Below are 27,391 nucleotides of genomic sequence, written 5' to 3'. Positions count from 1 at the left end.
CACAGAAGTCCTTGAAGCGGCCAACATCCCCAGCTTATACACACTACTGAGTCAGCGGCGCTTGAGATGGCTTGGCCATGTGAGCCGCATGGAAGATGGCAGGATCCCCAAAGACACATTGTACAGCGAGCTCGCCACTGGTATCAGACCCACCGGCCGTCCACGTCTCCGCTTTAAAGACGTCTGCAAACGCGACATGAAATCGTGTGACATTGATCACAAGTCGTGGGAGTCAGTTGCCAGCGTTCGCCAGAGCTGGCGGGCAGCCATAAAGACAGGGCTAAATTGTGGCGAGTCGAAGAGACTTAGTAGTTGGCAGGAAAAAAGACAGAGGCGCAAGGGGAGAGCCAACTGTGCAACAGCCCCGACAAACAAATTTCTCTGCAGCACCTGTGGAAGAGCCTGTCACTCCAGAATTGGCCTTTATAGCCACTCCAGGCGCTGCTTCACAAACCACTGACCACCTCCAGGCGCGTATCCATTGTCTCTCGAGATAAGGAGGCCCAAAAGAAACATACAGTCACATATATATCCATACAGTAAATGTAGTTTAACTGGGTTTTTAGCCACACTATATTAACGTAATGAAATAACCAAGCACTAGCCCGATTGACACCTATGTCCTTTTCTCCCAGATTTGTGTTAAAATAACAGACATAGTGGTAAAGTTTCAAAACCACAAGAGAAATAAAAATGACAACCTAACCTTTACATAATAAATCTTTCTTAATTATTTTGATTACTTTCCGGTGATTGTGGTCTCATCACCACTTTTATTGCTCAGCAGTAAGAAACTGCTTTTATTTCTGTGTTCAGTTTCCTGCATCCTTCTCACTTTTTTTTTCCAAAATATACTTTATTCATAACATCTGTAAAAGTACATTCCAGAAGAGTTCAAATTTTACATTTCATAAAGTGCAAACCAAATCAGTTTCTCTCAATGCAGTGCCTGAACTGATGCAAGTTAGCGCAGCCTGAGCGACTCCTCCCGCTGCTTCGGAGTTGGAGGCGTCGGCCACCCATCTTTCTGCTGCCGTTCCTTCCTTGTTCTTTTCTTGGTTGAGGGCGGGTTTAGCGGTGGTTCGGGTGGGGAAAAGAAAAGCAAGCCGACCGAGCGAACAATTCTGCGCCCGCCCGACCCCTTCGCTCTCGGCGGCATCGAGCCGCCGCTCCCGGACTGGAGGCGCGTGCGCAGTGGCGGCCAACTGCCCATCCCCCCCCACCTCTAGCAGCCCGGAGCCAGCCGGGCCAGCACAGCGAGCCAGCCAGCCAACGGTAAGCGGCCGCCACAGCGCCTCCACAGCCCAGGCCTCGAACATCCACGGACTCTCTTTGCAAGCGGCGCCCGGGACTAGGCGCCCAGAGGTGGGCGGCGGTTTGCAAATTTAGACCGGGGATCGAGAGGTGGGTTCGGGATTTTTTTTTTCTCGCTCGTTTTCTTCTCCACCACTTCCAAAAAAAAAAAAATTGTCGACGATGCGGCGTTGGGACCGGGAGACGGGTAGCGGACGATCCGAGGCGGAGGGCAAGGGAAGAGGAGGTGGTGGCTAGGCCGTGGTAGCCTGAGGCGGTGCTGGGAGGTGGCTAGGCCTCCGGGCGTGTTTTAATGGATTTAATTCGGGTTATTTTTGGAACGGTTTTCAGCCTCTGGCCACTGACATAGGCCTTGCGGCCTAACTTCCCCATCCTCCTCCTCCCTTTGTGTGCCGAGCGGCCACTTCACACTCACTGACCCCTGAGGGAGGCGGCCGGTCCCCACCGGCCCAGGCCCCACCAGGGCGGCTTGAGAAACCAAGAGCGCGGGCCTCCGGCGGCCCCGCTGCCTGTCAGCCGGCCCGGCTTCTTTGTCCGCAGGCCGCAGGGAGGCAGGGCTGTTGGATTTGTCGGTGCCTGTGGGCAGAGGCCGGTCTGCAGGCACACACACACTGAGGCTGGCTTAAACTGCATAGTTCTTGGGTTAGAGGCACAGATTTCACCCTCTCAGTCTAATGGAGCAGGCAGCGACCTGCTTATAGTTAGATTCTAGACCCACAGATCTTAGTTATACTGAGACAGAGTGATCCTTTCCAGTTACACATCCAAGATCTGTAGATGTCTCAGCGATGCTCAACACACATTTTGGACATCTCCCTTGTATTTGCACCCAACAGACCTTAATTATACAGAGATCGTCCTCATATTTTATATACATACAGACTTTGGTTATACAGAGTGATCTCTTTCATACTTGTATACCTCCAGACCTTCATTCTGCAGTTATCTCCCTTATAATTATGTACATACAGACTTTAGCCATGCTGCAAGGTCCACCTTATACTTGTATACCTCTGAATCTTAGTTATGAAGAGATCTCCCTTATCTTTATATTAGGGCTCCCTCACACAGATGAAGTTTATGCACAGAGATGTCCACTGCAGTTAAAAATGTGTCTTCCTCATGAGAAATAGCAGGAGTGGCTATTCTGCCCTACGAGCTTGCTCCGCCATTCAGTGAGAGCACGGCTGAACTTCAGCATCAACTCCATCCTGATATCCCTTGATTCCTTTAGTGCCCAAAAATCTAGCAATCTCAGTCTTTTGTATACTTAATGTCTGAGTATCGACAGCCCTCTGCGGTAGAGAATTCCAAAGACACAACCCTGTGAGTGAAGACATTTCTCTCATCTTAGTCCTAAATGGCTGACCTCTTTTGCTGAAACTCTGACCCCTGAGTACTATACAGCCAGGGAAACAGCCTCTCAACATCTACCATACAGTTATATAATTTTACACACATCTTTGAGATGGCTGCTTAATAAATGCACATATATTTTGTAGGGAGAGTCAGACAGAGATCCACCTTTCAGTTATACCAGATCATAGCAAGAAATATTCCTGTTATAGTTGCACATAGATCTTGAAGAGTGCTATCTTACAGGAGAATAGATGTTCTTTACAATGAGAGAGAGAGTTTGATCCCATTATAATTGTACAGGGAAATCTTTCACACTGCAGTATTCTTGTACTTCAATTTTTAATTGTAATGATGCAGAATACATCTTAGTGTGTACGTCTTTGTTATACTTGCTGAAATGTATAAGTCTTTTAATGGGAAAGTGCATATAGAGTGCTGGACCTCTTTATTGGTAAATGAACGTTTCTGTCTGCTCAATATGTTGTGCGAATTTCAATTTTCTTTCACCATGCCTTTGTTTAAAGCTGTGCGGATTAATCAACAGAAACAACTGTTGGGATGGTGGTGTGTGTTAAGTGAGCCAGTCTGTCTGATTAGAGTACAGATTGTACACGGGTCTCATTTCAGATCTTATGTTGCACAGAAAACTTCAGGCCTTAAAAGATGCTTTGGTTGAATTTTTATTGAAGTTTATTGGAGAGAAAGTTGGCATGGTGGCTTGAATGATAAATGGCGATGGGAGTCAGCTGTGATGTTTTTGGCATGGTATCTGTACACAAATGGAGTCAGTGACTGCATCATTTAACCAGGATGTTGTATCATTTACAGACTAAGAAATATCACCTGCTGTCTTATGATGTCCTGTTAGTAATTTACTTGCGTATGTCAACCCAGTGAATGCATTGATATTATGGTGACGCCTTTACTTCTGTTACACACCAAGTCCCGTTCACCCGTCACCCCTGTGCTCCCTGACCAACGTCAGTTCCTGGACTGTCTTGGAATTCTTAGAATTCTCATCCTTGTTTTCAAATCCCTCCATAGCTTTGCCCCTTTCCTACCTCTGTAATCTTCTCCAGCCCGGCCACCTGAACTCTGCGTTCCTCCAGTTCTGCCCACTAACACATCCCTGGTTTTCATTGTGCCCATTAGCTTGACTTCAGCTACCTAGGCCATAAGCTCTGGAATTCCCTCTGTAAACCTCTCTGCCTCTCTTTCCTTATTAAGACTCTCCTTAAAAGCTTTTGGTCATCTTTTCCAATATCCCCTTTGTGGCTTGGTGACAAATTTTGTTTCTAAACAGTCCTGTGAAGGACTTTGGGACATTTTACTAAGTTAAAGGCACTGTGTATTTTTAAGTAGCTCTGAGTTAGTTTTTTAAAGTTATTTTTGTGAAAACAAGAGAGTTTGAAGTGCAGAGGTGAAGTAGCTATAATATTTTTTACTTGCCTGGTCCAGTGCTACGAGGTTTTGTGTGGGGTCATCAGGATCTAAATCTGTCCATTGTTTTAAATGACACCAATGCTTCACTTTTCAGTTCTACGTGGCAGTCATCACTGAAAATTCTGCAAGGAGATAATGCATCGTGTAACTTCCTAGCAGGCTGATTGATCTCTCAATTTCTTAAGCCACTGTTGCACACCAGTTTCATGTACATGCTGATTTGATGCTGTTCTTTGCAAGAGGTGCTGAAGTTAAATAAAGCATTTGGTGGCCCACTTGTATACGATTGCTTGTTGTATCAACGTGCTGTTACAAGGAGTAGTGGGATGTGGGCTCTTGCTTATAGGTTTCCCATCTTGGCCAGGCTGTAGGGGCGGAGATAGTGAAGTGTTGGGGGACGGAGGTCAGTGGTGTTTTGGGAACATTAGGTGGATCATCTGTCTCTCTTTTCCCCCCCCCCCCCCCCCCCCCCCCATAAACAAGAAGGACAGAAAATTGATAATGAAATCATTTCTGATCTCAGTTATCCTTTAGGAGCCTTATGCACAAGACATAGGTGGGTCCAATTATTTAAAAAAAAAGCGGATTTGATAAGCCCCTTCCATGTGGTATTTGGACTGGTGGTGATATGCATTTAGCGTGAGGCTGTATGTCTGAATTCTGTGCTTGCATCAGTTTAACTGCTTGGATAGATCTTTCAAAGAGCTGGCACAGGCCCGAAGGGCCAAATAGGCTCCTTTTGTGCTGTATGATTCGATGGTTAGGTCAGTTGAGTTCCATTTTATCGTAAAGCAAGGTTCTCAATTTGATAATTTTCATTGTCATGCTGTCACCTCAACTGATAGCTGATTTCTCCAAGGTTGGAAATCGAACCTGGCACCTTGTGGTCCATACAGCTCTGTTGCATAGTGGCATCACCAGCTGAGCCATTGGGAACTTTGCTGCATCTCTAACATTTGTCTTAAATTTACTCCTGGCCCACGGTGCATGACCACGATCAAAAAAGAATTAGCGCTTAAGCAAACCTGCGTGTTTTCATATCAGATTTCAAGTTAAAACAAAAGGTTTGTTGGGTAGTCCCATTCATTGTTGCCTGAGATGATTATTTCTCCTTGTGAGATCCCTTGAATCCACTCGTATAGTGCCAGCCCAATCTGACGACGCAGTCTGTGCTTGAACTGGAGACACTTCTATATTGCTGTTCAGCAAGCACCCTACTGGAATGTGCAACATGTGAGGGTATTGAGCGAGAGGTAGACTGGCTGTAGCTTCACCCTGCAGTCAAATAGCCTGCAGATATTTGTTGTGCAAGCTGAAATGTGAGGAAAAGCAACTTGGGTGAAGTTCTGAAACAAAAACAAGAAATGCTGGAATCACTCAGCAGGTCTGGCAGCATCTGTGGAAAGAGAAGCAGAGTTAACGTTTCGGGTCAGTGACCCTTCTTCCGAAGAAGGGTCACTGACCCGAAACGTTAACTCTGCTTCTCTTTCCACAGATGCTGCCAGACCTGCTGAGTGATTCCAGCATTTCTTGTTTTTGTTTCAGATTTCCAGCATCCGCAGTATTTTGCTTTTATTTGGGTGAAGTTCTGGTGGTCTGCCATTGTCCATAGAACCATGCCACAGCATGGGTTATAGGAACATGTGTAGGCCATCCAGCACCTTGTGTCTGTGCCACCATTCAGTTAGATCATAGCTGATCAGTATTTTAACTCCATTTGCCCGCTGCGGTTTCATAACCTTTAGTACCCGTGCCTAATAATCTGTCGATCTCAGTTTTGAAATTTTCAATTGCCCCCCGCCTCAACAGCATTTTGGAGGGACAAAGTTCCAGATTTCTGCTCCCCTTTGTGTGGAGAAGTGCTTCTTGATATCAACATTGAATGACCTAGCTCTAATTGTAAGGTTCTACCTTCTTGTTCTGGACTCCCTCACCACAGGAAAAGGGTCAGCACACTCTGAGAATAGAAGAAAATGTGGTGGGAGAAACCATGCAACCTTAAGAAGTAAATCCAGTGCCTTGTTAGCTGTATTCTGCTGTGGGCTCACATTGTGTTCTGCCCTGCTTTGTTAATGTTTTCAAAAAGTTATTAAAATTGGGCAGTCACTTGTCGTCGTAGATTTGCATCTAGAAGTGCCAAGGGGGAGGAAGGTCAGAGGAGAGCTTTGAATCATTGCCAGTTGTTTCTCACTGTGATTTGAATTTGCGTGAAAGCAGCACTGGGAAGCGATGTTAGTGCGAAGTCTGGATAAAATGAAACACTATAACTGTGTCTTTTTTTTTCAAACTCTCATCCATGTTATCTCTAGATTTGACTCTGCCAATAGTTTTCTTACCAGCCTCCCATCTTCCACCCTCCATAAACTTCAGTTAATTCCAAACTCTGTTTCCTGATTCTTCGCTCGCACCAAGATCCTTTCATCCATCACCCCGTGTCTGCCGATCTACTCTTGCTCCCACTTTAGCAATGCCTCAGTTTTAAAATTTTTATCCTGGTATTCAAGTCCATCCATGGCCTCGCCCCTCCCTATCTCTAACTTCCTCCAGCCTCACAACCCTGTGAGATCCCCGTGCTCCTCCAATTCTGGCCTCTTGTGCATCCCCAATTTTCATGGCTCCTTCAGCTGACCTGGAATTCCCACCCAAAATCTCTCCGTCTCGCTACCTCTTTATCTTCCTTTAAGATGCTCCTTAAAACTTACCTCTTTGACCAAATTTTGCTCATTTGTCCTGATATCTCCTGTGGCTCTGTCAAATTTTGATAAATAATGCTCTTGTGAAGCACTTTGGGGGTTTTGCTACATTAAAGGTGCTATATAAATGTAAGTTATTGTAGTTGTAGCCAATCTTTAGTGAGTTTGATGTTCCACTAACTGATAAGGGTATTGTCCCAATGGGAAAAGAGACTTTTTGACAGTGATGAGTGCATGTCCTATAAAGTTTTCAAACTGCTTGTCAAGTGGATACATGATCAGCTTAATAAAAGCAAAATACTGCGGATGCTGGAAATCTGAAATAAAAACAAAGTGCTGGAAATACTCAGCAGGTCTGGCAGCATGTGTGGAGAAAGAAACAGCGTTAACATTTCAGGTCTGTGACCTTTCATCAGAACTGAACTCCCCTGTTCCTCTTGGTAGTGCCAAGGAATCTTTTGCATCCATCTGAGAGGGCAGACGGGGCCTCAATTTGGCGTCTAATCTGAAAGACGGCACCTCTGTGAGTGCAGCAGTTCCTCAGTACTGGGAGTGTTAGTCTAGATTTTGGGTTCATGTTTCTGAATTGGGATTTGAACCCACAATCTTCTGTCTCAGGTGAGAGTGCTACCCACTGAGCCATGACTAACAGCTCCGACTCTTACTGGGCTATGGTACCACTGTTGTCATTCTCACCCTGAGATTTCTCAGTGGATTCTAGATGGTGAATGTTGGCAGGCCATTCAACTGTGAACAGATCCTGTCTACACCCAGCGCCTCCATACATGTGCAGAGAGGAATTCTGTTTCCACCCCTCTAACCAGGAGACCCTGAGACCTTGAGCTCTACATTTCACTGGTACAACCTTCAGTGTCTTTTCCCATTGAGTAACCAAAACTAACTTTTGCTTTTTCACTTGCCAGATTCTTCTGTACCTCTGTAATCTTTTACTCAGTACCTTCCCCCTATTGACTTTGGGCACCACTCCCACATGCTGTACCCCATGCCATGACAAGTTGGCATACCAACACTAAGGATGGGTTGGTACTGAAAGTCTTAATATTTGAATAAACTGCGGTGTGCTTTGCAATGCTTCAGGCCCTATACAATTATGGACTGTAAAGGGAAGTGGGAGGCAGTGTGGCTCTGCATCTCAAGAAGGAGTGGAAAGAACGGGTAGCGGGGGGAGAGGCTGGGTCCTAAAGGCAAGGGCACAATAATTTCTTGTATTCAGCAGTAGCTCAGAAGTAGTACTGTTGCCTCCGAGTCAGAAGATTGTGGGTTCTAGTCCCATTCCAGAGACTTGAACACATAATCCAAGCTAACACTCCAATTCAGTATACTGATGGACAGCTGCGCAGTTGGAAGTGCTGTCTTTCAGATGTCTGGCCAGCATTTATCCCTCAATCAACCTTAATTAAACAGATTATTTGATCATTATTTCACTGCTGCTTGTGGGATCTTGCTGTGTGCAAATTGGCTGCTGCGTTTCCTATAACAATGACGACACCTCAAAAGTGCTTCATTGGCCTTAAAAGTGTTTTTGCAACGTCCTGAGGTTGTGCATGGCTCTATATAGATGCAAGTCCTGTCTTTCTTTCATGGAAAGAATATGATCCAGCTATCTAAAACCACCGAGCCTATTACCACTGAATGCTGACGTTCTTCTGGTAGGACCATCAGACTTGTTAGGATGTTGGTTTGCAGGAAAATCTGGAGCTAAGTGGGAAGAATTCAAGGATCCGTTAATGAACCAGTCTGGTCAAACATCAGTGGTGCTCTCAGTATTGGGGACTGATCTGGCTCAGCTGCCTGAATACCAAGTCTTACACAGAGGATTTACTGGTCACCAGGCATATTATCTTGGCACCGAAGAAAACCCAATTAGCCCTTGTGACTCCATAGGAAGCAAAGTTGGCAATGGATCAAGTTTCAGTATGGTGTATTTTACAGACAGTGATCAGATGCATCAGCTGCAGATTTTAGTTTCATCCTGGAGTGTTTTGTTAACTAATAATATTGCCTCAGTGAGTAATAGTTTATGTGCAGCAGAAACCCCCATTCCGAGACTGCGCTCAGCTACTGCCTCTCCACACTTGTGCCACAGCCTGTTCATTATTGGTGCAGTGAATGTTACACCGTGATTCATGCTGGAGGGCTTGATTTAAAGCTTGAGGTGCACCCTTGTGTTTTAACTAGCTTCTTGTTCCCATTTCAGGATGAACCATCCTAGAGCCCATGGGATCCAGGGGAATGTAGCTAGCTGGATACAAAATTGACTCTGTGGCAGGAAACAAAGGGTAGTTGTTGACCGGTGTTTTTGTGACTGGAAGGCTCTTCCAGTGGGGTTCTGCAGGGCTCAGTACTAGGTTCCCTGCTCTTTGTGGTATATATTAATGATTTGGACGTAAATGTAGGAGGAATGATCAAGAAGTTTGCAGATGATGCAAAAATTGGCTTCGTGGTTGGGAGCGAGGAGGATAGCTGTAGACGGCAGGAAGATATCAATAGACTGGTTAGGTGGGCAGAAAAGTGGCAAATGGAATTCAACCCAGAGAAGTGTGAGGTGATGCATTTGGGGAGGTCAAACAAGGCAAAGGAATTCACAATAAATGGGAGGTTACTGAGAGAGGTGTAGAGGAAGTGAGGGACCTTGGAATGTATGTCCACATACAATGGGTTGTAGGACCCTAGGTAGTACAGAGGGACCTTGGTGTACTTGTCCATTGATCACAGAAGGTAGCAGGGGGGGCCAAAAGGTGGTTAAGAAGGCATATGGAATCCTTTCCTTTATTAGCCGAGGCATAGAATATAAGAGCAGGGAGGTTATGCTGGAGCTGTTCAAATCATTGGTTAGGCCACAATTTGAGTACTGTTAGCAGTACTGGTCACCTCATTACAGAAAGGATGTAATTGCACTGGAGGGTACCTAGGTGATTTACAAGGATGTTGTTAGGACTGGAAAAATGCAGCTATGAGGAAAGATTGAATAGGCTGGGGTTGTTCTCCTTGGAACACAGGAGGCTGAGGAGAGATTTGATTGAGATGTTCAAAATTGTGAGGGGCCTGGATAGAGTAGATGGGAAGGACCTATTTCTCTTAGCAGAGAGGTCAGTGACTTGGGGGTATAGATTTAAAGCAATTGGTAGACTAACATCGGGGGAGATGAGGAAAACCTTTTTCACCCAGAGGGTGGTGGGAGTCTGGAACTCACAGACTGAAAGGGTGGTAGAGGCAGAAAGCCTCAACTCATTTAAAAGGTGCACCTGAAGTGCTGTATCCTGCAGGGCTATGGACCAAATGCTGGAAAGTGGGATTAGGCTGGGTTGCCCTTTTATTTTCTGCCGGCACAGACACGATGGTCCATGTGGCCTATTTCTGTGCCGTAAATGTTTTATGATTCTGGGCTCATGCTGAATGTACAGTCCGTGGTACACATTGCTGTGTTGTATGGCCATAGGTCTCAAAGAAGTATCACCAACAGTGTTACTTTTTTTATACCACGCAGTGTCTGGGAGCATCGCAGATCATCTGTGCTGGCCATTACCTGGTCCGCAGGTTAACCTGCCCAATCTCACCAGTCTCTTACCCTGTCTGATGCAATCGTTGGATAGTTTTCCTGCAATGTTGAGAGTCAGGGCAGCACAGATGATCCACAATTCTTCTAGCTTGGGCGGCACAGTGGCGCAGTGGTTAGCACCGCAGCCTCACAGCTCCAGGGGCCCGGGTTCGATTCTGGGTACTGCCTGTGCGGAGTTTGCAAGTTCTCCCTGTGTCTGCGTGGGTTTCCTCCGGGTGCTCCGGTTTCCTCCCACATGCCAAAGACTTGCAGGTTGATAGGTTAATTGGCCATTATAAATTGCCCCTAGTATAGGTAGGTGGTAGGGAAATATATAGGGACAGGTGGGGATGTGGTAGGAATATGGGATTAGTGTAGGATTAGTATAAATGGGTGGTTGATGGTCGGCACAGACTCGGTGGGCCGAAGGGCCTGTTTCAGTGCTGTATCTCTTAAAAAAAAACTAAAAAAAAAAGCTGACTTGGAAACTCACTCCCAAAAAATAATTAACTTTGAAGGTAAAACTTTCCCTGCAATGTTTCATATCTTCTGCCGCACCCATTGCTTGGTCCCTTTGTAATGAGAGGGAAAGCATTTCCTTCCCAGGCAATCACTATTACTGGTCTCTAGGTGGTATTCAACAGAGGGGCAGTGAGATTCCTCTTTCCATGCTCCCCTCTACAGCTCCATTGTGGAAAAGTGCTTAGTCTCAGTACTGGCTCTGGCTGAGATAAGTAACCATGCCTTGCAGCCTATTATATTTTTAGCAATAATTTATTTTAGTTTTTCTATTATTTTTACACCACGTGCCCTGTCATCAAGGAGGAAGTACCAAACACAGCAGTAAGAGGAGTGCAGGTTTCACATCAATCGAGATAGTTAGCAACCAGGACAGTTTCACCAGTAGTGTGTGCATCTGCTTTCTGTCTGTGTCTGTGTGTAACTTAATATCTGTCGCTCGTGCTCACTTGCGCGCAAGCTGTCTTCCCCTTCCCCCGTGTGTGCCCTCTTTCCCCTCCTCCCGCCACAGGCACTCATCCGCCTGTTAACCCCCCACACTCCCTCTTCCCGCTGCTGTCAATCAAGGGTGTTCAAGAAGGGTAGCAGGGATAAACCAGATAATTTCAGGCCGGTGAGTCTAACATAGGGAAACTATTGGAAAATATTATGAGGGACAGGATTAATCTCCACTGGAGAGGCAAGGATTAATCAAGGATAGTCAGCATGGCTTTGTCAGGGGGAGATCATGCCTAACAAACTTGATTGAATTTTTCGAGGAGGTGACTAGGTGTGTAGATGAGGATAAAGCAGTTGATGTAGTCTACATGGACTTCAGTAAGGCTTTTGATAAGGTCCCGCATGGGAGATTGGTCAAGAAAGTAAGAGCCCATGGGATCCAGGCCAATTTGGCAAATTGGATCCAAAATTTGCTTAGTGGCAGGAGGCAGAAGGTGATGGTTGAGGGTTGTTTTTGCGATTGGAAGTCTGTGACCAGTGGTGTACCACAGGGATTGTTGCTGGGACCCTTGCTGTTTGTCATGTACATTAATGATTTAGATGTGAACATAGGAGATATGATCAGTAAGTTTGCAGGTGACACAAAAATCGGTGGTGTCATAAATAGTGAGGAGGAAAGCCTTAGATTACAGGACAATATAGATGGGCTGGTAAGATGGGCAGAGCAGTGACAAATGGAATTTAATCTTGAGAAGTGTGAGGTGATGCATTTTGGGAGGATTAACAAGGCAAGGGTATATACAATGGGTTGTAGGACCCTAGGTAGTACAGAGGGACCTTGGTGTACTTGTCCATTGATCTCAGAAGGCAGCAGTACAGGTAGATAAGGTAGTTAGGAAGGCATATGAGATTCTTGCCTTTATTAGCCGAGGCATAGAATATAAGAGCAGGGAGGTTCTGATGGAGCTGTATAAAACGCTAGTTAGGCCACAGCTGGAGTACTGTGTACAGTTCTGGTTACCACACGATAGGAAGGATGTGATTGCACTGGAGAGGGTGCAGAGGAGATTCACTAGGATGTTGCCTGGGCTGGAGCATTTCAGCTATGAAGAGAGACTGCATAGGCTAGGGTTGTTTTCCTTGGAGCAGAGAAGGCTGAGGGCGGACCTGATTGAGGTATACAAAATTATGAGGGGCATAGATAGGGTACATAGGAAGAAACTTTTTCCCTTAGCGGAGGTGTCAGTAACCGGGGGCATAGATTTAAGGTAAGGGGCAGGAGGTTGAGGGGATTTGAAGAAAAATGTTTTCACCCAGAGGGTGGTTTGAATCTAGAACACGTTGCCTGAAGGGGTGGTAGAGGCAGGAACCCTCACAACATTTAAGAAGTATTTAGATGAGCACTTGAAATGCCAAAGCATACAAGGCTACGGGCCAAGTGCTGGAAAATAGGTTTAGAATAGCTCGGTGCTTGATGGCCGGCACAGACATGATGGGCTGAAGGGCCTGTTTCTGTGCTGTATAACCCTGACTCTAAGGCTGGAAGGCTCCGTTTGAGCAGATCGTTTACGAAAGTTTTGTATTATCCTCTCCCATCTAAATCATTTGCAGTTGTAATACTTTAAAGCGTGACATTTATTTTGAAAATGACGGTTGAAATGTTTAATTTACTAGATGCAAATTTGAAGTCAGTGTCTTCAAGTTATTGCTAGCTTGTCCACTTTTCCCAGTGTGCCTATGTAGGTACTAATGAAAATGATCGATTGATGTGTTTTTTTCCTATTCCTATCTGATGAAGTTGCTCCCAAGGTTTCACTGCAAAAGGGCATACTGGGGATCGTGTCAACTGTGGTTCAGTGGGTCACACTCTTATCTCTGAGCCAGAAGCTTGTGGGATCAAGTCCCATTTCAGAGATTTAAGCGCAAAAGCTAGGCTGACACTCCCAGTGCCAGTACCATGGGTGCTGCACTCTCAAGTCATGTTTTTCATTTGAGATGTTAAACCAAGGCCCCATTTGCCCTCTCAGGTGGGTGTAAAAGATCCCATGGTACTATTTTGAAGAGGAGCAGGAGAGTTCTCCTAGGTGTCCAGTCCAGTATTTGTCCTTCAACCAATATCTACAAACAGATGATCTGGCTATTATCGCATTGCTGATTGTGGGATCTTACTACGCACAAATTGGCTGCTGCTTTTCCTGCATTTCAAAAGTACTCGATTGGCTGTGATCGGCCTGAGGTTGTGAAAGGAACTACATAAATGCAAGTTCTTTTAGTTGCTTGGATAAATAGCACACCAACACAAATTGCCTAGATGCTTTCATGAAGAGTGACCACTTAATGCACAGTTGCTGGAAAGCAAATAAAACCAAGCAGTGTTGATGCATCACTGCAATTTTCCATTATCATTGCAATGCTAGGATCTTTCTTTAGTCTGCAGCTTGTGTAGAAGATCTCAGGCAGGTGTAATATGTCGTTCGTCGGGTCAATGGTTCAACGTTCAAGAGTGTGATTCCTCTTTCTGGCTGTAATTTCCTGTTTGTTTACCTTGAGGTAGTTTTAAGATGGTCTCTAAACAGCACTAATGTGGTCCATTGTATTGGATGAGGAGATCACTAAGGTGGGCGACTGATGTGTGGGGCTTCTTTCCAGATATTAGTGGTAGAAATAGTAGTGCTGGGTGGCAACCGAGTTAGAAGTGGAGGTGTCAGGTGAATCGCAGGTAGACCAGGAATGCGCACAAATTAAATAATAATTAAATAACAATGTGAAGCGTCTTGGGACATTCTACTATGTTAAAGGTGCTATATAAATGCAAGTCTTGTTGATCAATCAGGATATCTGCATGCTTTTCCTTGTGTTCAAATCTCTCTCTGGCCTTGCTCCAGATCAGCACAATATATAGATGTAATTCAAAGCTGACACAGTCCCACCAAAGCTGAAACACATGTCGAGCAAGGATTATAATGTTAAACACAATGACTCCAATTGGAGCCCAGTGATCCAGAAATCTAAACAGGATGACCAAATACTGGAAAACCCACACTGAAAAACCCACACCGGAAGGCTGCTTTCCACATTCCCCAAAGCCTGTGTGATGTGGTGCTGGAATTTAACGAACGGGATGCAGCAGATTTACCAACTGAGCCCGCACTATAATCATGGAATTATGAACTGCAAATCCAAGAGGGTAGAACTCACTGAAAAATGTTACATGGATGGTTTCATTCACTGCATGAATCGTGCGTCATAACTGTGTAGCATCTGCTATGTAATATAGTGACTTAAGGAATTTCCCAGTTCGGCAGTGACATATTTTTAAATTGATTTTCTCCCTTGCTGTCCTGAAGACATAGGCTCCTGTTGAAATGTGAATGCACAGTTACTGGTAGCCACTGGATACTTCATCCAGCAACAACTTGCATTTATATACACCTTTAACATAGGAAAATGTCCCAAAGCGTTTCACAGGAGCATTATCAGATAAAATTTGACACCTAGCCACATGAGATATTTGGACTGGTGACCAAAATCTTGGTCAAAGAGGTATGTTTTATGCAGAGTCATAAGGGAGCAGTGCGAGGTGGAGAAGTGGTTCCGATGGCCAGTGGCGGGGGAGGGGTATATTGGGGTTCTGCTCACCTGATAATCCTACTGAGCGGACCAGTTTCCTAAATATTTCTCAGTGTCGAGACAATGTGGTAAAATTAGTCAGTACAAACAAAAGTTTTGAGATATATAGCCAGAACACTGGATTTATAATGCACAAGTCAGAACTCCTTTGGGAACAAAAACAAGAAATGCTGGATTCACTCAGCAGGTCTGGCAGCATCTGCTTGCAATTTTGGTCACACTTCAAAAAAGGATGTGCATACATTGGAAAAGGTGGGAGAGAGGAGAAGTCAGCAGGTAATGGGGGTGGGCTTGACTGGGAAGGAGGTGCATCAATGACAAATGAAGCCTAGATATTATAAGTTAAGCTTCAAGGGCAAGACAGCATGAATTTAAATTGGTGAAAAGCACATTTAAAACATATATTTTAGAATAGCACATATAACACATGGGATTCCCAACTAGGCAAGGATGGGAAAGGTGTCGTGGGAATTCAAGGTGCAGTTGAATGTGAGGCCAGATGAGTTGAAATACCAGGGGATGTGAAACATAAACTGGTTTGGCCTCACCTGGAGTATTGTGTCCAATTCAGGGCACCACACTTTAGGAAGGATGTGAAGATTTTAGAGAGAGTACAGAAAAGATTTATGAGATTGGTTCCAGCGATGAAAGACTTCAGTTAGGAGGATAGATTTGTGAGGTTGGTGTCGTTCTCCTTAGAGAAGAGAAGATTGAGAGGAGATTTGACAGAAATATTCAAAATCCTGAGGGTTGTAGATAGAGAAGAACTGCTCCCATTGGTAGAAGGTTCGAGGACCAGAGGACAGATTTAAGGCAAAAGAACCAAAGATGTATGAGAAAAAATGTTTTATGCAGCAAGTGCCTTGGATCTGGACTGTACTACATGAGAGGGTGATGGAGGCAGATTCAGTTGCGACTTTCAAAATAAAATTGGATAAGCACCTCAAGATAAATAGCAGAGTTATGGAGAAAGGATGGGGGAATGGGGCTAGCTGAATTGCTCTTGCAGAGAGCCAGCATGGGCTGAATGGCTGCCTTCTGTGCTGTAACCATTCTATGGTTTACAGCACAGAAGGAGCTAATTCAGCCCATTGTGCCCATGTTGGCCAAAAAAGAACTTTCCAGTCTAATCCCACCTTCCATCTCCTGGTTCTTAGTCCTGTAGGTTCCGGCATGTCAAGAGCATATTCAAGTATTTTCTAAATGCGATGAGTGTTTCTGCCTCTACTACCCTTCCAGGCAGAGAGTTCCAAACCCCCACCACCCTCTGGGTGGAAAAGAATTTCTCCTCAACTCTCCTCTAACCCTTACACTAATGACTTTAAATCTATTCCCTGGTCATTGACCCCTCTGCTCATGGAAATAAGTCAGAATCACAGAGTCTGAGTTGTTACGGCACAGAAGGAGGCCATTTGACCCGTCGTGTCTGCGCTGGCTCGCCGAAAGAGCAATTTACCAAGTGCCATTCCCCCACCTTTTCCTCCTAGCCCTGCAGATTCTTGCTTTTCAGTTAATAATCCAATTCCCTCTTGAATGCCTCGATTGAACCTGCCTCCACCACACTTCTCAGGCATTGCATTCCAGATCCTAACCACTTGCTGCATGAAAAAGTTTTTCCTCATGTCATTCCTTTTGCCAATTACCTTAAATCAGTGCCCTCTGGATCTCGATCCTTCTACCAATGGGAACAATTTCTCTCTATCTACTCTGTCCAGACCACTCATGATTTTGAACACCTCTTTCAAAGCTCCTCTCAACCTCTTCCCCAAGGCAAATAGTCCCAATTTCTCCAATTTATCTGCGTAAATGAAGCTCCTCATCCCTGGAACCATTCTTGTGAATCTTTTCTGCAATCACTTTAATGCTTCACATCTTTCCTAAAATATGGTGCCCAGACTGGACACAATACTCCAGTTGAGGCCGAACCAGTGGTCTGTACAATTTTAACATAACTTCCTTGTTTTTGTATGCAATGCCCCTATAATGGAGCCCAGAATACTTCGTGCTCTATTAACTACGCTCTCAACCTATCTTCCCACCTTCAATGATTTATGCACATATACACCCACTCTGCTCCTGCACCCCCTTTAGAATTGCACCCTTTATTTTATATTGTGTCTGTCTTCCTACCAAAAAAGCCCTTCTTATCTGCTGTTATCTCTGTTCTCAGTCCCTCATAATCCTATACATCTCAATTAAATCTCCCCTCAGCCTCCTCTGTTCTAAAGAAAACAAACCCAGCCTACCCAGTCTTTCCTCATAGCTAAAATTCTCCATGACTGGGAACATCAGAAGAGATTTTCTGTACCCTCTCTAGTGTGATCACATCCTTTCTGTAATGTGACCAGAACTGTACATGGTACTCTGAATGCAGTCGATAATTAGTGTTTTGTACAATTCTAGCATAACCTCCCTGCTCTTCTACTCTAGGCCTCAGCTAATAAAGGAAAGGAAATCCTTCTTGACCAACTTATCTATCTGTCCTATCTTCAGGATTCCCCTACACTTTTCAGAATCCTATCATTTATTGTGTATTCCATTGCCTTGATTGTCCTCCCCATTACCTCACACTTCTCCAGATTGAATTCCATTTGCCACTTTTCTGCCCACTGACATCTTCCTGCAGTTTACAGCTTTCTTCTTTGCTGTCAACCACATGACCAATTTAATATCATCTGTAAACATCTTTCTCATGCCCCTACTTTTGAGTCTAAATCATTGATCTATTTCACGAAAAGCGAGGGATGCAATATTGAGACCTGTGAAACCCCACTGCAAACAGTCTTCCAGTCACAAAAATACCCATCGACCAGTAGCCTTTGCTTCCTGCCACTGAACCAATTTTGGATCCAACTTGCCATTTTTCCTTGGATCCCATGAGCTTTTAATTTACTGATCAGCCTGCCATGTGGGACCTTGTCAAAAGCCTTGCTAAAATCCATGTAGACTACATTAAATGTGCTACGCTCACCGACCTTCCTTGTTACCCCCTTGAAAAGTTCAATCAGGTTAGTCAGATGCAACTTTTCCTAATCAAATCCATGCTGACTGTCCTTGATTTAATCCATGCCTCTTGAAATGATTTACACTGTCTTGGAATTTATTTCAGTAATTTGCCCACCATCAATGTTTGCTGATTGCTTCTTGTCCTTGAATTTTTACCCTCTTCATGGTTAAATTCTTTTCCTATTGCACTTTTCGTCCCATTTGATACCATTGAATCAAATTTGTGATTTCTGTTTTAGTGATGGAACTTTGTTTTGCTCATTCTAACCCAGTCCTCTCATCCCTCTTCCACCACCCTGTTCACTGAAATGTGGCCCAGATGATGAATAAAATCGTTGTTCTTGTTATAGTGACTGCGTTCGTTTCTTGGAGCCATTTTCCGCAGTAACCTTTCTCCCCTGTTTAACAAGCTGTGGTATGGATTCTGTTTTCATGCTGTTTACCATCTACTCATGGGAGGGTCTAATGCAGAGTTAGGGATCTTGTGGAGCTAAGTGTGATGGCCTTTATTTGTATATGTTGCCTGGTGAACGGGTATGTTTGCAGATACGTGCCCAGTTTCCCACTGCTTCAGTGCAATTGTCTAATCAAGGTCTGTGGTGAGTAGCTGATCAGATTAGCTGCCTTAGCCCATCTGAGCCAGGCACACTATAATCAACCTCAGTGTCCCCAGGGGAAAAGTATCCAGTGTTGTCCTTTCTGATTGATGTCCAGTGAGCTCCATTGAAAGGTGCAGTTACAGGAGTGTTTGCTGAGGGTGTACCTGTGTGCTTTGTCCTAGGTAGTTTGGGAGGTGCTGTCGAAGAAAACATGGTATGACAGAAGATGTTGTAAGCTATTTGCAAATTTATTTCAACTAGTGGGCACTTTGTGGGTCAGTGAGTATTGCCATCTTAGATGTTAGTGGAGACTGTGTTGTGGGTAGAATGATGCACCATGCATGGTTACTGGATATGGCTGCAGAGGTCAGTGCTGTCACTGGCTGTACTGCCTACTTATTGCCAGCTGGCTCCTGCGCTTGGAACTGTCTTTAGGCCTTTTTATATGCTGGAGCTGCTTCCTTTGGAACTGGTCCTGTTGGGTGTCACTTAGCCTTGTGTGTGCTAAGGGAGAAGTTGCACGACAGGACAACTTCAAAGCAACTACTCACAAATTGTGCACCTGTGCAGTTAATGCATTTCATGAGATTGTGGCCAGGACCTCCCTTAATGTATGGGAAAGAATCATTGCAGGCTTTTACAAGTGTTTTCTTGTTGGGATGTGGGCCAGGCCTATTTTTATTTCCCATCCCTAGTTGCCCTGAATAAGGTGGAGACACTTGAATGGCTAATTCAGTGGGCAGTTAAGGGCCCAACCACATCGGCATGGAACTGGAGGTGCATATAGGTCAGACAGGGTAAGGATACCAGGTTTCCTTCCCTAAAGGGACATTAGTGAACCAGTTGAGTATTTACAACAATTCAGCGTCACTTTTATTGATACTTTTTTTATTTCCAGATATTTAAAGCAGAATTCAAGTGCTCACACTGCCAAGGTGGGATTTGAACTCGTATTCGCTGCAATATTAGTCCCTGAGTAAGACTACCAGTGTCAGTCAAGTCACTTCGCTGCCGGTGGCGTTCAGTGAAATCCCTGCTTGAGGAAGTTACCAACATCCAAACATTTCCTCCCAAATAGATTTGCTTATGCATTTAATTCCATGGATGATTGGGGATTATCTCAGTTTACGATTTGCGAAGAAATCTTGGCAGAATATTCACACTGAGGATGTTGATCCTTCTTAATTATCTAACCAACAGCCAGACAATATTCTCATTGATTCAGGGAGGCGCAAGGTGGGCAGCAGGGAAGAGTGGAGTTGATGTTGATCAGGATGGTACTACTGATTTGTGGTGTCAGCTGTGGCTCAGTGGGTAGCACTCTCACCTCTGAGTCAAAAGGTTGTGAGTTCAAGTCTCTGGAGCGAGCACAATTTTGAACACAAAATCTCGGCTGACACTCCATTGCAGTACTGAGGGAGTGCTGCACTGTCAGATCTGCCATCTTACAAATGAGATGTTAAACCGAGGCCCTGTCAGCCCCCTCAGGTCGATTTAAATGATCCCATGGCACTACTTGGACGAAGAGCAGGGGAGTTCTCCCTGGTATCCTGGCCAATATTCATCCCTCAACCATCATCACTAAAACAGATGAACTCAACATTATCACATTGCTTGTTGGTGGGGGCCTTGCTGTGCACAACCTGGCTGCTGCGTTTCCTACATTAAAACAGTCACCACACTTCAAATGTATTTAATTGGCTGTAACACGCTTTGGGTCATCCTGAGGTTCTGAAAGACACTGTGTAAATACAAGACTTTCTTTGCATTGGTCAGATGGAGTATGATGGGGGAGTGAAGGATGTTTTATTTAGTTTACCTCTGTGTTTCCAATCATTTGTTCAATCCTTATTAGCTCCAAGTTCACAAGCAGCACATGTTTCCAGCTGCAACACCCAATGGTATGTGGACAGCAAAGGCACTTGGCATGTGTGAGCATGGTGCTTCAGGTTGTTTCTGTTTGTTTTTTATGAGGAAAGGTAGTGCTATCCAGGTGTCAGCTTATTATGTTTTTCTTCCAACATTCCCCAAGGTCATGTATACTTCTGATATTGCGCCCAACTAATTTGCATTCCTAGCTCCGTTTAATGGGTGTAAGTTCATTTAACAACAAAAACAATGACACATATTTGTACTGTGCCTTTAATGTCGTAAAATGTTCAAAGGGAGCTCCGCAGGAGTGTTGTCAGACAAAATTGATGGCATGTAAACAAATGCTTGGTTAAAGTGGTAGGTTTTAAGGAGTGTCATCAAGCAGGAGAGAGAGGTGGAGGGAGAGGTTCAGAGAGCAAATTCCAGAGCTCAACTCTGCATGTTCTTTTCCCACTTGACCTGTAAAGCAAGTCAGAATGCCACTATCCTAAAAGGAAATACTAACTGAGGCAATCACTGGGACTTTTTTCAGCTGTTATTCATATTTTTAGGCTCTGCGGTTTCATTGAATCTTTTCCAGTTACCATAAGTATTTAAAGCAATGATTTCACACAATCACACTATCAATAAGGTTTGTTTCACAAAGATTTCAGCAAAGTGTAATGGTGTGCAATTGTTCTGAATTCATTTAAACTGAAAAATGTACAGCAGTCATTTTAGATCGTAGATTTTGCCCTTCCAAACTGGAACTGCATGACGCTAGGATATTAACAGACTTATCTGTAACAGTGGCAGATGCAATTAAAATCACACAAAAACCTGTCTCAGCTTAAGTACTATTTGTTTGCTCATTTATATGAAGTCAGAACACTAACATTATTAGCACTTGGAAAAGTGCTTTGAGTTCCTCTCCAGGTGTGAGGTCTCTGAATTATATATGCCAGGTGGTATCTGCTCATTTTCACTTCCTGTTCTAGGAAGGAAACCTATTGTCCTCACCCAGTCTGGCCTATATGTGTCTCCAGTCCCACACCAATGTGTTTGATCCTGAGCTGCCCTCTGAGCTAGCCTAGAAAGCCCACTCAGTTATAGAGATGGGCACTAAATGGCAGCTTTGCCAGTGGCTTACTACTGACAGTCAGCCACCAGGGAATGGTAGCATTGTGGTTATATTATTGGGCTAGTAATCCAGGGACCTAGACTAATGATCTGGAAACAAGCGTTCAAATCCCACCGTGGCAGCTGGGGAATTTGAATTCAGTGAATTAAATAAATTTGGAACTTAAAAAGTTAGTATTTGTAATGGTGACCATGTCATTGTGACCATGATTGTTGTAAAAACCCATCTGGTTCACTAATGCCCTTTAGGGAAGGGGGAAATCTGCCGTTCTAACCCAGTCTAACCTTTATGTGACTCCAGACCCACAGCAATGTGGTTGACTCTTAACTGCCCTCTGAAATGGCTTAGCAAGTCTCTCAGTTAAGGACAGTTAGGATGGGCAGTAATTGCTGGGTTTGCCAGCAACGACCACATGCACTGAATGAATTTTTTAAAAAATGGATTTTGTACTCTCATCTCTGTGGTGGGACTTGAACCCACAACCTTATAGTTCAGAGGTGAGAATGCTACCACTGAGCCAAGGCTGACATAGAGAAAGCTGGCAGAAGAATGACTTACTGCTGCCAACAGGGACCCTCTTCAGCATCAGATTGTTAGAAGTTTATTTGCATCAATATCACTTGCACTTTTCGACCTGATTTTTATTTTTCTTGACTAAACCAGATTGACAAGAAAACTGGCTGTTTGAAGTCACTGAGCTCGGTATAGTGGGGCAGCTGAATTAACATCAGACAGGCAGTCGTTAGCCACAGGACACTGCAGCAATCCTGTTAGCTCAGCAATGTGCATGTGTGTACAGCTCTTTTATCGCACTCGACTCTGTGACAGATATGAGTCGGCTCCTGCAGTGATGTGGTTAATATTTGCTCCCTCGATCATATTTCTGTTTGTGTTTTAGTCTCTCTTCTGTAAGTTATAATATCTACTGACAACATGTCTACTAATAATATTGTCAATCACATAGTGCCTGACCTGTGAACCCATAGGGGGAGGGGAATCGTGTTTTTGGAAGAACTCCCTCTATCAAATTCAACTGAGATTTATATTGCACCCTTGAAGTGCCAACACACTTGAGAGGTAAAAGAAAAAGATGAACGCCAAGCTAAAGAAAGAAGTATTAGGAGGGGTGACCAAGAGCTTAGTCAAAGAGATGGATTTTGAGAATCTTAAAAGGAGGCAGGAAATGTGGAGGGATTGAGGGTGGAATTTCCACAACATTGGTCTTTGAGTGCTCAATGCACAGACAACAATTATGTGGCAAAGGGCGAGGGGAATTCAGAAGAATGTAGAGTTAGAGACTCAGTGAGGTCTGGAGAGAGGTTCTAAGGTATGTAGGAATTGGAGTGGTATGCCCTCATTTAAGCGTGAGGGTGAGAATTTTAAATTGGAGGCGATGAGGGACCTGGAGGCAGTGCAGGTCACCCAAGGACAGAATGATGGGATTCAGGTAGAAGAGTTTGGGGTGAGCTGAAGTTTACGTATCATTGAGTTTGAGAGGCCAGCCAGGAGAACTGGAGGGGTCACCGGCATTGAATGATATTGTGAGCAGCAAGTGGGCTCAGGCAGGTGATGTTATGGATGTGAGATCTCTGTGCTGGAGTGAAACCAGTCCCACTGAGTTGGAAACAAAGGAGAGGGGTTGGAGGAGGAAAGTATGGCCGACCTTGTTAGAAGCTGCACAGAGGACAGAGAAAATGCAGCATGGTCCAGGTCTCAGAGGATATAATTCACAAGTTTGATTAGGGCCATTTCAGTGATGCAAAGTGTAGAATGCTATTTTTAAATTTGTTCATGGGATGTAGGTGCTACTGGTAAGGCCAGACTATTACCCATTCCTAACTGCCTTTGCAGTGGTGGTGGTGAGTTGCTGCCTTTAACCGCCCCAGTCTGTGTTGTGTAGGTACAACTTGGTTGGAGAGATTGAAACCTAGAGTTGCACGAATGATGGGCATAGATTTGAGAGGTGGCAGCATGTTCTTGCAATTTGCAAAGGAAGGGTAGGTTGGAAATGGGATTGTAGTTTGTGAGTATCGAAGGTTCGAGGTTTTTGAGGAGTGAATGACTCCCTCTTTTGAAAAAGGAGGGGAAATCGTACCTGAGAAGAGGAAACCATTTAAAATGTTGACCAGCATGGAGGGCTAGGAAGAGAAGTTGAATGGTCAGCAGTTTAGTGTGACTGGAGTCAAGGGAGCAGGAGGTGGGTCACGTGGGCAAATGGGATGCCATATTGCCTGCAGTACAGCAGTGACTACACTTCAAAAGTACTTCACTGGCTATAAAGCACTTTGAGACATACTGAAGTTGTAAAAGGCGCTATAAAAGTGCAAGTTTGTTCATTTATTGTGGCTGTCATGTTGTTGGGATAACTGTAGGATGAGGAGACCATGAGTATCAGACTTGTACTGCGTAAATTCACAACATTCAGATACCTTAAGCACGTTAAACTATTGAATAACTAATCGTCCACAGTGGGGAACCACAGTGCAGTTTCATTGATGACCTCAAATGATACTGCTTTGAATACTTGGAGCAAAATCTTTGTATCTGAGATTAAATCATTGCCTTGTTATCATCAAATGATATTAAGCCTCAGTTACAGTTTGAAAAATAGATCTTTAGTTGCATTTCTTGTATCCTTTTTATGTTTATTAGATTATAAATTGAACTTTATCCTGTGACAGTTAAAATGGATTTAGTGGTTATGATGCAGAAATTGCAGCATAATAACTGTCCCATTACTTCCAATAACAGAATTATTATCTTGGCTGTTTCAAAGCGAATTAATAGCTTATGAGCACCATTGCTTTAAATAACTTGGTTTACATTTCCTGAAGCAACTTTTTAAAGGCCCAAATCTTAGTCAGGTGCTGCTTAACCAGCTGCTTTCTGAAAAGAGTTTGCACTGAGTTGTCACTACAGTCTCTGAAACATGTTGCTGGTGTGAGATTTTCACCCTGCCGCGTTCCAGGTAACTTTTGTTCTCCATAAGGATTTCACAAAGTTCAATGGACCGTGTGTGAACCTCTTGCATGATATCCACTTCAACCTAGAAAAGCAGCCAGCAGAGCTGTACAGCACTAGTATGAAGTATTGATGGTTCTGGGTTTGGCAGTTATCATGAAAACAGTTTGAAGTGATGTCCTAAGAGTATAACGCGAGGTTTTTGTACAAAATCAAAGCACGTGGAAAGAAAGAAATAACCTGCATTTATACAGGCCCTTGCGCAACCTCCGGGCATCCCAAAGCACTTCAGAGCCAGTGAGTACTTTTAAAGTGTAGTCACTGTTGTAAATGTAAGTAACATGGCAGCCAATTGGCACACAGCAAGCTCCCAAAAACAGCAGTGAGATAATAAGATAATTTTTTTTTAGTGATGTTGGTTGAGGGATAAATATTGGCCAAGACTCTGGAGGGAGTTCTCATGCTTCTCTTCCAGTAGTGCTATGGGATCTTTTACATCCAAAGCTAATTGACAGGAGTGAGCGTGTAAATCATGACAATCTGCCACAGTACAGTGATGTGACTGAACAGAGGATTGACCAGGCTGGCGATGAGATGACCATTCAAAGCCAGGAAAAGGGAGCTGCACACTCAGACATGTGGGAACAGTGGCATAATACTTAACAAAAACAAAAAGTGGTTCTGGATACTGGATTAATAATTAATATGTAGTGTGGTGTTGCCAGCGACAGATGAATATGCACAGGCGCACACAGACATGTGTTTGTCTATAACGTATAGGCTTCTCTACACACTGTGGGTAGTACATATTATGTATGTATATATGTCATGGGGTAGTATATTGGATATGCATACTTTGTCGTATTATACTAAATGTGGACAGTATATGTTGTGCGTAGCATACCTTGTGTGCATAGTATAGGTAGTATATTGCACCAACGAAGTTGATCGAGTCACTGCCAAAGGATTGTGGCACATGTTGAGCAGTGTGGGGGTTTCAGTCTCAGCCAGACTGCTAATAGAACGGTCAAGTGACAGTTGGCTTCGTCCCAGATGAAGATTCACCCCTCACATTTCCAGGTGACAGAGCAAAAACCTGGGAGTGAGGTTACTCTCCTCCTCTTTCTCCCCAGCACCCCAACTGGAGAATGCATTTTATATTTGTAGTTGGAGGGGATGAACTGGGGTGGTGGGGGAGAAGGTGAGCCCTTTGGAAGGGACCTTGAAGATGCATGAACTCTACCTCCATTTCTCCTGGGATGAGCCAGCCTAGAAAGTACAGAATGATGTTCAGTATTGTCCAGTATGTCCGTCATAAGTGACTAATTGGGTATCCAGATGTGGCTAATTATATTTCTGATAAATTAAAAAAATGAATAATCAACACTGTCATTAAGCCTAGGATCTCAGTACTCTTATTCACACAGTGCAGGTAAATTTTAACCTCGGTTTGTTGGTAAAATGGAACAGTGAAAAGCAGACTGTTTCTGATCATTGAGTACTTTACTTCCTTGATAGATGTTTGTTAATTAAATATACACACCTGAAACACATTTCCCTGTATTGAATGCTAGGTGTTTTCTACTAAACTTGGTGCATATGCTAAAATTGCATCACTGTGGTTAGTCAGCTATTTTTATTGGACAGCATTGGTGTAGTTCACAAACAGCACAATTGAGGGTGGCTGCTTTCTATTGAAACGGTTAGCATTTGTGTGAAAGTCATTGAGGTACTGTTACTTTTTCTAATTACTGCATAATCTGCTGTCCTCTTGTGCCTATGCAAAGCGTGTGCTTCTGTTGCGCATTATCATGCCAAGATCCCTCAAAGGGCTGACTGCAATGAATTGCTTTCTGAAATGTTATGCAAATAAATATTGATTGGATGAATGAATAAATGTCTGGTGAGGCACCCCATGGAAATGCACTTAAATGTGCTAAATTGAGTCTCATTGATGAATGTAGTTGAGGTACCAAGCAGCATATGTGTCTACAGGCTCTATGGAATAGGATTTCATGAGGTAGGGGCTGAGCTCCATTACTTGGATAAAGTCGAATAAGCTTTACTCTATATCTAACTGCATATACCTGACCTGGGTGTCTTTGATGCAGGCACTGAATTTCCAAAGTGTATAATTTCTCAGCACTAGTGTGTCTCATCTTGAAACTGCAAAAATTCAAATAATCAGACTGAAACTTCTTCAGTTCTCCCTCCCCTCTCCAGAATATTGATCAACCATACTTTTTAATTTGTGTTCTTGAAACGGGCTGTTGGTGACATTACTGTTAACTCTGTATTGAGCCAGGAGCTCCCTGGCTGGTCCCTTGGGTAAAGGCACCTTCTAGTATGTATTAACAACATTCTCTATTTAGTCTGTGCTTAAAACTTAGCCAGGATAGCTGGTGAGGCTCCTTAATAGGCCTCAGCATACCTGGGTTCAGGAAGAGAAAGAAGGAACTTGCATTTCTGTAACCCCTTTCACAACATCAGGGAGTCCCAAAGTGTTTTACAGCCACTGAAATATTTTTGAGCTGTCACTGTTATAATGTAGGAAAATGCAGCAGCCAATTTGTGCATAGCAAGATCCTTCAAACAATAATGAAGTAAGTGACCAGATCATTTGTATTTTAGGTGTCAGTTGAGAGGGAAATATTGTCTGGGGCACCAAGGAGTGCTCCCTTGCTGCTCTTCTAATAGTGCCACCTAAGAGGGCAGGAGGGGCCTTGGTTTAACGCCCCATCCAAAAGACGGCACCTCTGACATTACAGGGAGTGAGCACTGCACTGTCAATCTAGATTTTGTGCTCAAGTCTCCAGATGGGGATTGAACCCATAACCTTCTGACTCGGGCAAGAGTGCTACCAACTGAGCCACGGCTG

At 44.0% G+C, this 27,391-nt stretch overlaps 1 protein-coding gene across 3 annotated transcripts in view; it reads left to right on the top strand.

Annotated features, from left to right (window-relative positions):
* Window positions 1-1,251: 1,251 nt before the first annotated feature.
* LOC137372303 (INO80 complex subunit D-like) overlaps window positions 1,252-27,391 on the top strand; it is a 93,177-nt gene continuing 67,037 nt past the window's right edge. For 2 of the 3 annotated variants that reach the window (XM_068036109.1, XM_068036107.1), the window contains exon 1: window positions 1,261-1,404. The gene's annotated coding sequence lies outside the window, so the exon portion shown is untranslated. Of the gene's footprint in view, window positions 1,405-27,391 lie in introns of all 3 variants that reach the window. The other variant, XM_068036108.1, reaches the window with a different exon arrangement.

Source organism: Heterodontus francisci, chromosome 7, assembly GCF_036365525.1.
Source record: "Heterodontus francisci isolate sHetFra1 chromosome 7, sHetFra1.hap1, whole genome shotgun sequence".
NCBI lineage: Eukaryota > Metazoa > Chordata > Chondrichthyes > Heterodontiformes > Heterodontidae > Heterodontus > Heterodontus francisci.
This window is presented reverse-complemented; position numbering and strand designations above follow the sequence as displayed.